The 10,347-nt window shown below is 50.1% G+C and overlaps 1 protein-coding gene across 3 annotated transcripts in view; it reads left to right on the top strand.

Annotated features, from left to right (window-relative positions):
- The window catches only part of Map3k12 (mitogen-activated protein kinase kinase kinase 12), a 16,890-nt gene continuing 6,543 nt past the window's right edge, over positions 1-10,347 (top strand). For all 3 annotated transcript variants that reach the window (XM_041669869.1, XM_041669870.1, XM_041669868.1), the window contains exon 1: positions 1-85. The gene's annotated coding sequence lies outside the window, so the exon portion shown is untranslated. The remainder of the gene's footprint in view (positions 86-10,347) is intronic.

Raw genomic sequence — 10,347 nt, 5'->3', positions numbered from 1 at the left:
AGGGGAGGAGGAGGAGGCGGGAGCAGCATCCGGAGCCGAGCTGCAGCAGCGCCGCCTTTTGTGCTGCGGCCGCGGAGCCCCCGAGGTGAGAGCCTGGGCGAGTCGTGGGGGTGGGGGGCAGAAATGGGTTCGGGTCTTGGGATCCTGGGGTGGCGGAAGAGTCGGGATACAATTGTGGCGTGGTGGGGGAGGAGGTGACTGAGGATGCTGAGACCGTGGGATGAAGGAACTGGGTACCTGGACCCGACGCCTAGAGATAGCAAGGAGCGGGGCGAAGCTGAGGGATGCGGCGGCCCAGTTTTGAGACCAGAAGCCTCCAGCGCTGTAGTGGATCATGTGGGGGTGAAGATGGCCAGGGGAAGACTTAAAGAACGGCGGGCAAGAGCACGTCCTCTTTTTCTCCTCATCCTCAAGACCGAGAGGGAAGGGGAAGGGAGAGTTGTGGCCCTCTCCAGGGAAGGGAGGGAAGGGCAAGGCCTAATGTACCCACCGCCCCCCTCCCCCACACCTGCACCTTTCAGGCTCCACCTGAAAATTAGGCTGCTCCTATTCCTGCATGCCCTGGCTGGGTTTCTCTCCCCTTCCGTCTGTAATGCTAATGTTTCTAATCTCCAGCTGTGGCGTTCCCTACCTCCAGCTGTTGAACCCTTCCCCCATTTGTACGTGGCTTTCGGTCTCAGCCGGCTGTCCTCTGGCTTCCCTAACCCACTTCCCAGGTCAGACACTACGAACCCCCCCCCCCCTTTTCTCACACACCAAACTCCTTGGCTTACCACGTTGATAGCGAAGGCTTTGGCTGAGGGTGGGCTCCGTAAGCAGTAGTAGGGAATGGAGGGAGGAGGCTTGCAACTCTATTTGCTGCCTTTTTGGCCTTCAGTCAAGAGAACACGCACCTGAGGTCTCATACACCCCAAACCCCTGCAGCCACAGTGGGCGTCTCACTCTCGTCCTCCTCTGCCTTCCTTGGCTCTGAGAGACCTGGTTTCCAGCCTGGTCATCCCAGGCTTACACCAGCAGCAAGCATTTGGGAAGGAAAGATCCCAGGTGCCCCCTGGGCCTTTCCCTACAGACACTGAAGTTTCCAAGTTCAAGAGCCCTGCCCCTCATTTTTAAATGTCTCACATTTAAGGAGGGGAAAGTATCTGAGGCTCAAGCTAAGCCCCAGCCAACTGTAGGCTCCCAGGAAGACCCCAAGGTCCAACACTCATGAAGTTCGCCATCATTGGTAGAAGGTGTGATTCCAGATTACCTAGGTTTCTTCACAGTAGAAAAACCCTCTAAAAGGCAGTTACTGCTCAGGTTCTCAGGGGAGAAGTGTTGGTAAGGTGATAGAGGACCCTAAATTCTAGCACCCACTTCTGCCTCGTGTTGTCCATGTCTAAGGAGTAAGAGAATTGGGGACGCAGCTTTTCTGTCCTTGTTGAAAGGGTGCCCGCAGAGGACATGGTGACTTGAGGAGTTTGTCCACTTGCCCCCAGAAAGCCTGGTCATGTGTGCATTGGGAGAGTGGCAACACCAGTCTGGAGGATAGAGCCCCTGACCTTCAGTTTTATTTATTTATTTATTTGTGGCATTAGGAATTGATCCCAGGGCCCTACACATTCTGGGCAAGCTCTCTACCGCCAAACTACATCATCAACTTATTTTTTACAGATTTTATTTTGAGACACAGTGCCACTAAGTTGCCCAGTCAGGGCTTGAACTTTGAACCCTCCTGCCTCTGCCTCCTAAATGAGTGGGCTTTGAGACCTGAGCCAGGAAACCTGGCAGGCTGCATTTCCCTTTGCTATTTTTTTTTTTTTCAGTTTTTGTTTTCCACCTTTCTTCCTGTGTCCTCAGTGTTACTTCTTGTTTTGAGGAGATAAAAGAAGCAAGAAGCTAGCCCGGTGCACCATGGCCGATGCCCGCCTTTAATCTCAGCACAGAGGAGGCAGGTGGACAAGTGGATCTTTGTGACTTCAGGACAGCCAAGGCTACAGATAGGGGTGTGGCTCCATTGGTAGGGGCCTCCAAGAAGCCGTGGCAAAGCCCTGCAGAAAGTTTGATGTGGTTCACTTCCCTTATCCTGCACTGGGCGGACAGGAAGGAGATCAGGAGCTCAGGTCATAGTCAACTATGTAGCAAGCTCAAGGCTAGTATGGGTGGGTGACATAAGAAAAAGTTTTTTACTTTGTGTGAAACATAACTGCTGTCTATGGAGAGCATCCTGTGTGCCAGGTACTGGGCCAAGAACTTTTGGTTACCTCAGTAGTTGATGTAACATTAACACTGTCATCACCTGAGCTTTAGGGACGAGGAGATTGCAGTGAGGTAGCCAGTCTCGGTGGTACATTTCAGTGATCAGTGAGCTAAGTAACCGATAATGCCAGAAAGACGAAGAGTGTGAGAGATGCATGAAGGCGAACCCCTGGTCTGTACCGGAGTTCTGGGCTAGCCAGGGCTACAGAGTGAGAGCTTGTCTGTCCAGAAACAACAAACCAGTCATGAGATGAGAGCAAGGCATGTCCCACTGGCCTTTGCGCAGAGACAGCTTTGTTAGCAGGACTCATACTGCAGGGCATCCAGCGCATCAGAGCAGAGACTTGGTGCTGAGGCCTGTGAGTCCCCCATTCCTAGGCTAGGGACAGAAATGGATGGATATTACACATGTCTTATCTCTTTTCTGCAATTTAAAAACATGTAAAAGCAAAAATGTCACATTTTATATTAAAGGAAGCTCAAAATTATTACTGAAATAATATAGATAAACCTAAAGAAGAAAATTGATGAACTATGTGTGCTGGTGCATGCCTGTAATCCCAGCACTTAGGAGAAACAAAAGGTATTCATGTCCAGCTTGGCCTATATGAGACCTTGTATTATTTAAAGAAGAAAAAAGTTGAAATATCCATAATTTCACCTGTCACCTTTTTTAAGACAAGGTTTCACTGTGTAACTTAGGTTGGCCTTAGCCTCTGAGTTTACAGGTATGTCTCAGCTCACATGGTTACTTTCAGATATTTTAAGATGCTAATTCAGTCCTGGTGCCGTGTGTTCCTTATAGTCTGCTTCTTTCAGGCCTGTGGCTGTGCCGTGCGCCGTGCCGCTCCTGCTCGCTGCCTCTCTTATCCTCCTGAGCGAGGCTGATGAGGAGAGAGGCTCACTGAGCAGGCCCCAGAGGGAATCAGCTAGGGAATAAGGATGAGGTGCAGGGCTCCGGACCTTCCCTCAAGTTTGCAGAGGCAAGACAGCAGATCTGGAGCCTCCAGCTTGCCTACTTTCATGTGACCACTGAAATTATCATTGATCCTAGGAGAGCAAAAGGTCTGAGACCACTCTTCCTTTTTTTCTGGTTGAGAAGAGCTGGCCTCCCTACAATCCACAAAGAAAGATCTGGTGTTTAGCTAGGTGGGAAAACAGAGCAGAGCCAGGAAGGAGGCAGGCATGGCTCACTGTGCCCCTACCTCCTCTTCCTGCCCCTCCTCAGCCCTGAAGGCCAGGTAGGAAAGTCTGTGTGAGACTCAACCTCCAAGGGCCTAGGGCAAGGCTGCTGCAGTGCCTTTTCCCCTCCAGATCCATAGCTGGCTTTTTCCCTAAGCAGCACTGAGCCCCAGCCCCTTCACTGTCCACCTTACTGGCAAAGGGATGATAAAAGGGAGCCTCAGGATCTGAAGTGGCAAGAACCTAGGGTTCTGTGATCTCCACTTCTCAAAAGCCAACTCCCTTTTCACGGTCCCTAAGAGAGTGGGAGTCCTTTCCAGCTTGGAAGAGCTCTGGGGTAATAAGACCATGGGTCCTGTCAAGAGGAAAAGTAGCCGGGCGGTGGTGGTGCACACCTTTAATCCCAGCACTTGGGAGGCAGAGGCAAGCGGATCTCTGTGAGTTCGAGGCAGCCTGGTCTACAGAGCTAGTTCGAGGACAGGCTCCAAAGCCACAGAGAAACCCTATCTTGGGGGAAGAAAAAAAAAAAAAGGAAAAGTAAACCGTAGGCAGGCCGCAGGCACAGCAGCCGTTTGTCCTGCACTCAGAAGCATCTGTCCTTAAGGGTCTCACAGCATGCGTGGTAGAGAACCAGGATCCCCATCACAGTCCCTGAGAGGGAAATGAGGTCCAGGAAGGAAGAGAGTTGAGTGCGAGAACTCAAGGGATAGACAGATGGCCACACCCCTGAGCAGAGCCTCCAGGACTGACCACCCGACAAGCCACTGGGTCCTGCTGCTAAGGCAGGAAGGAGCAAGAGCTCACCTGCTACAGCCTTGCAGTCTCCTCAGGAATGAGGAGAGGTGAAGGTGACTTCCAGGTCCCAACTCTATAGACATCTCCCGTAGTAGATGAAGTCAGGGACCACTCTGTGCCCTCACAGTCTGACACACAGACACTGTCCACATTTGTCCCTTGGTTTAGTGACTGACAGAAATCCCTGCTGTGCCCCCCCCAGGCCCTGCATAATTGATAGCCAGGGAGACAGGTCCCCTCCCCCAGGGTGACCCGACCCAGCTGGCGGGCAGTGAGACACAGCTGGTGGGTCAGGAATAAAGGAAGCAGAAAGGGGACATTTGCTGGGAAAGAGGAATCTCCAGTTTACCACTGCTCCCTGGGGTCCCTCAACTCTCCAGTCTGTCTTCTTTCAGGTCAATCTAGAAGAGCTGTCACTAGCCTGAGGGGGTAGGGAACCCAGAACATGACTAAATGCCCTGGGTGTCATCTCTCGCTTCTCCAGCTCTTCCCACTGCCCTAAAAGGTGAGCAGGTGGAATGGCTTCTCGGCTCCCCAGCTGCTGGCCCTGGATACCACAGGGCCCTCTGGGGCTGCCTGTGTGATCTCAGCGAGGCAGAACTGCAAACTGATTCTGAGGATGGCATTCTCTGTACGATTATACCTGGTTGCAGTCCAGATGATGCCAAAACCATTTTTAAAATCTGATGCTTTGATACCTAAAACTGGGCTTCTAGATAGGAAACAAGTGTAGAAAGGGAAAGGCCGGCTGTGTTATTAATCTTTTCGTCTCCATCTTCCCAGGGTTCTCTGTTTTCAGGCCACCCTCCAGGTTTGACGCTGTTGGTCAATCTCTTCACCCAGTTCTTTTGACTGTCCATTTCTTTACTTCTGTGTGGTACTGCCCCCCGCCCCGCAAGCAACCCTACGAGTCCTCCCCCTCCCATTCCCTTTTCCTTCACCAGATACCCAGCCCAAGTATCTGTGCATGAGGGGTCGGAGGAAGGTGAGCTTCAGGGGACACAGGTGGGGCCAACAGCGAGCCCAAACCTGAATGCAGGCAGCCAACATAGCCTCCACCCTTAAGCCTACCCAGGTCAGAGGCGGGTTCCGGCGGGGCCCCGCCCCTGCCTCGCGTTCACGTGACCCTAGGCTAATCTTGTCCCGATGACTTCACGGGCCCAGTCGTCATGGTTACGCCGCAGCGCCCAGCCCTACCCCCAGCCGGCTGTGCTTTCTTCTCCCCCTCCTGGACCCCTCCTGCTGCCGCGCCCCCAGCCCCGCGGCACGTGACTGTCGGGAAGGAGGTCGGCAGGGGAGGGGGAGCTGTGGCCGTAACCCCTTCCACTCCACTTGCCGTGGTGCGGTCACTGGTGTCAGGCGGTCCAGCAGGTGGGCATGCGAGAGCATGCGTGAGCACCAGCCTTGGGGCCGCGGTGAGAGGCGGAAGTCTTAGGGTCGTTTGCAGGAAATTCTCCGTGTGTTCGCAGGCTGGTCTGTGTTAGTAATTTACGTTATCGTAGACACCTTCGCTCGCGAAGCCGCACACATCGTGGGATATGTTGGCAATTCAGAGGCTGTGGTTCCTGGTTTCTTGACCTCGGTTTTCTCTAGACCATAAGAAGACCAAATACGCCTTATTTGCTAGGCTGTTCTGAGGATTCAGGGAATTGAGACACACGGGGCATGGTGGGTAGAGCAGTGTTTCCAGCTCGGCTCGGTGTTTCCGAGCCACGAGGCTGGAGGCTCAGGGCCTCGCCCACTCAAAAGGACTTTAACCAGACAGGGTTGGGACTGCAGGGAAGACTTACAGGTGGAAGTGAGACGGTGACTGTGGCGCCACCAGCTGGTTAATACTTCTGTACCTGTGCTTCAGTAGGGCTTGTAATTCCAACTGTATTCGTATAATTTTTAGCTTCTTAATTTCATAGTTTTATGTGTGTGTGTGTGAGCCTGCATGAGATTATGGCCCTTGGCACTATGGCAGGGCCTTGGTTTGTGGATGCTGGGAACGAACTCCAATCATCTGCAAGAATAGTAAGCACTGTTAACCCCAGCCATCTCTCCGGCCCCTTGGTATATATTAATTATACTTAACCATGGGTTTCATTATGATATTTTAATATTTGTATATAATGTATTTGATTATCCATATTTCTCATAACCCTTGTCCCATCTTCCCCCACATCCTATGTATTCCTTCCCAAGCAATACCCCTTCCATTGTATCCTCCCCTCTTCTCCCCTCCACACCCCCCCCCCCCGCCACAGAGTTTAATTAGGTTTGCTAATAGGAGCCTCAATTTGGGTTAATTTACAGTGGCATGGGCACCTTACCAATGGGGATATACCATCAAAGAAAATGTCTTTCCTCTCTCTCCCAGCAACCGTTAGCTGCATTTCTAGTTTCTTTAATAGAAGGCCAGAGGGAAGGAAAGATCGGTGTGGTGTTGTGAGCCCTCCATACCAAGGCTGCGGGTGGACGTAGCCAGTATTGTGCAGTCTTGTGCTCATAATCACCGTACCCTACAGTTTATGGGCTTTTTGTTTTTCTTACACAGGGTTTCTCTCCTTTGTAGACTAGCTGGCCTCAAACTCAAAGAGATCAAACTGGTGGGGTTTTTTTTGTTTTTGTTTTTTTAATATTTATTATGTATACAATATTTTCTCTGCATGTATGCCTGCAGGCCAGAAGAGGGCACCAGATCTCATTACAGATGGTTGTGAGCCACCATGTGGTTGCTGGGAATTGAACTCAGGACCTTTGGAAGAGCAGACAATGCTCTTAACCCCTAAGCCATCTCTCCAGCCCAACTCTGTTTATTTTTAAAACAAAGTTTCACTGTGTAGCCCAGGCTGGCCTGAAACTCACTGTGAAGCCGGAGACTTTCAACTTCTTACCCTCCCACTTCCACTCCATGGTCGAACAGTTAGGTCCCTTTCTGTGCTGCTGGAGACTGAACTCAGGACCCTTCCTTGCTATGCAGCACTCTAGTGTTACATTGTGGCGACAGTGAACTGCAGCGGTCAGCTTATGCTAAAGACTGCACACATAGTAACTTTTGGAAGAGTTCACATTGCCTTTGGACACCCTAATTCAGAACCTAATATATCTTGATGCCCAGGGTTGCCTAGCTACCAACATAAGAAGCCACTAAGGGATCTTACACAAACAAAGCTTATGAGTTTTATGTTTTGGATCTTTCAGAAGCTGAATGGAAAATTAAGAGAGAACTTGAGAGTCATTCATCCTCAGCCAGGTTCTGATAGCTAATGAGGCTTCAACTAAAGCAGTGACAGGACTAGAGAAAATATTGGCAATGTGTCATATTTAACTTTTAAATTTGTTTATATTTACTTACTCGATGAATGTTTTGCCTGCATGCATGTATGTGCACTATGTGGGTGCCTATTGGATCCCCTGGAACTGGAGTTACAGATGGTTCTGAGCCATCATGTGAGTGTGGAACTCAAACCCAGATCCTCTGCAATAGCAACTGACAACTCTGAGCCCAACCCAGTCAGTAGGATTTTCAAATGTACTAGTCACAGGATAAACGGGGGTGCTTGTTACCTGCGCAGACCCGAACCTAGCCCATACACACAGTCTTCAAGAAAAAGGGCTGCAGATGGTGCTAGGCAAGCTGAGAGTGTCCTTTATTCCTGCACCGTGCTCTGAGCACCCTCCACACTGTCCTTCATTCCCTGATTAGAGGGAACACTAGCAGCAAACCCCAATGTCTCATTCTTTGATACCCACAAAACACGGGGCTGGGAGAACAGTATGACTCTTGGTGTCAGGTTCTGAAGTAAGTCTGGAAAGCTGGGAGAGTTTGCTGTGCCTGGATGCTAGCTGGGGAAACTGAAACACAGCTGTAATTTGCCCGAATCAAATGTAAAATTTAGTTTGTTGGTATTGTTTTTGTAAGTGCCAGCTAGGGACTAGACCCAGGATCTTTGCCTATTTGTATGGCTCTTTTTGTTTCTTTCTCTGAAGTAGGGTTTTATGTAGTCCATGCTGGCTTCATGTTCAGGATCCTCTTGCCGCGGCCTCTCAAGTGCTGGGATATGGGGATTATACCACTAGGCCCAGCTGGATTTGTAGATGTTTAATTTTGGAGACAGACAGAATCTTATGTAGCTCAGGCTGGCCCAAGATTCAATACTTAGCCAAGGGTGATCTTGAATGTCTGCTCTCTTGCCTCCACCCACCACGTGCTAGAGTTACAGGCCTGTGTGCCCTGCCCAGGTTTCTGGCGTCCCAGGCCTTTGCATTCCAGGCAAGCACTCTACCAAACTAAGCTGCGTCCTCAACCCATTTGTTTGCTTTTTCGAGACAGGATTTCTCTGTGTAGCCCTGACTGTCCTGGAACTTGATCTGTAGACCAGGCTGGCCTCAAATTTGAAGATCCACTTGCCTCTGCTTCCTGAGTGCTGGGATTAAAGGTGTGCACCATCACCACCTGGCCTAGACTTGTCATTTTAATGTTTGCTATTTAGCACACAGCTATGAATTGGGACATATTTCTATTGCCTGGAAAGCTTAAACTTGGTTTGGAGAGCTGTGGGGGCGGGTAGGAAAAAAAAAGAGATGAGCTCTCTTTTGACCTCTAAGATGCAGATGAAGGTCAGAGCCTCACACCACCCCCTTTTCCCAGCTGTTGAGGGGCTAGCACAGCTCTGTGGTTGTTTCTGGACGAGGTAACATCCTGTTGGCGATGTGAGTCCCGAGTTGAGCATTCCTGAGAAGGCTTAGGGCACTGTTGGCTAGGAATAACATCCAGTGTACATCAGTGTACATCACATCGGTGCGTTGCCTGCATGTCGACTCGGGAAGCCCAGGAACATTATCTGAGTGTCTGTGCAGAAAAGCCTGCACGTATGATTCAACACGAGGAAGGTCTCTGTGTTACCACTGTGTGCCTGAGATCCAGATAAAAGTGTCTGACACCCAGGCTGGATTTAGTGGTGCACACCTTTCATTTTAGCACTAAGACAGGCAAGCAGGTCTCTGTAAGTTCAAGGCCAGGTTGGTCTACACAGAGTTCCAGGACAGCCAGACCTCCATCAGGAGACACTATATATAAAAAAATAAAAATCTGTTGTTGACAGTGAACCTCAGCTGACGAGAATGCTCCAGGGGTTATACAAACCAGGTGGTTCAGATCTACTAGCCCCTGCCTCTCAAGTGCTAGGACTAAAGGTGCGCACCACTACACCAGGCCTAGTGTAAATAAAGATTCATTATGTATACAGTCTTATATCTGTCTGTGTGTATGCTGCAGGCCAGAAAAGGGCACCAGATCTTATTACAGATGGTGTGAGCCACCATGTGGTTGCTGGGAATTGAACTCAGGACCTCTGGAAGAGCAACCAGTGTCTCCAGCCCTTGATTTTTTTTTCCCTCCTTTTTGGTGTTTTGAGACACAGTTTCTCTGTAGCTTTGGAGCCTGTCCTGAAACTAACTCTTGTAGACCAGGCTGGCTTCGAACTCGCAGAGATCCACCTGCCTCTGCCTCTTGAATGCTGGGATTAAAGGTGTGTGCCACCACCGCCCAGCCAGCCCTTAATTTTAAGATTTATGTGTTGGTATTTTGCCTGCAAATATCTGAGTGCACTGTGTATGTACAGTGAATGACTGATGAGGCCAAAAGAGGTGTTGGAGCCCCTAGAATTGGGATTTCAGATGGTTGAGCCATGGAGTAGTGTTCTTAACTGCTTGGCCTTCTCCTTGCTTTCATTTTTGATTTTGCCATGCTGGGCATGAAACCCAGGCATTCAGGAACATTAAATGTTCTCTGTAGCTTTGGAGGCTGTCCTGAAACTAATTCTTTTTTTAATATTTATTTATTATGTATACAATGTTCTGTCTGTGTGTATGCCTGCAGGCCAGAAGAGGGCACCAGATCTCATTTCAGATGGTTGTGAGCCACCATGTGGTTGCTGGGAATTGAACTCAGGACCTTTGGAAGAGCAGGCTATGCTCTTAACCGCTGAGCCATCTCTCCAGCCCCCTGAAACTAATTCTTGTAGACCAGACTGGCCTCAAACTCAGAGATCTGCCCTGCCTCTGCCTCCCGAGTGCTGGGATTGAAGGGGTGCACCACTGCTGTCGGGCTCTTTAACTTTAGCCATAGCACCTGAGTGGGTTTGT

This window comes from Microtus oregoni, unplaced genomic scaffold (assembly GCF_018167655.1).
Source record: "Microtus oregoni isolate MIOR12 unplaced genomic scaffold, Mior012 000019F_ref0000042, whole genome shotgun sequence".
Lineage (NCBI taxonomy): Eukaryota > Metazoa > Chordata > Mammalia > Rodentia > Cricetidae > Microtus > Microtus oregoni.
This window is presented reverse-complemented; position numbering and strand designations above follow the sequence as displayed.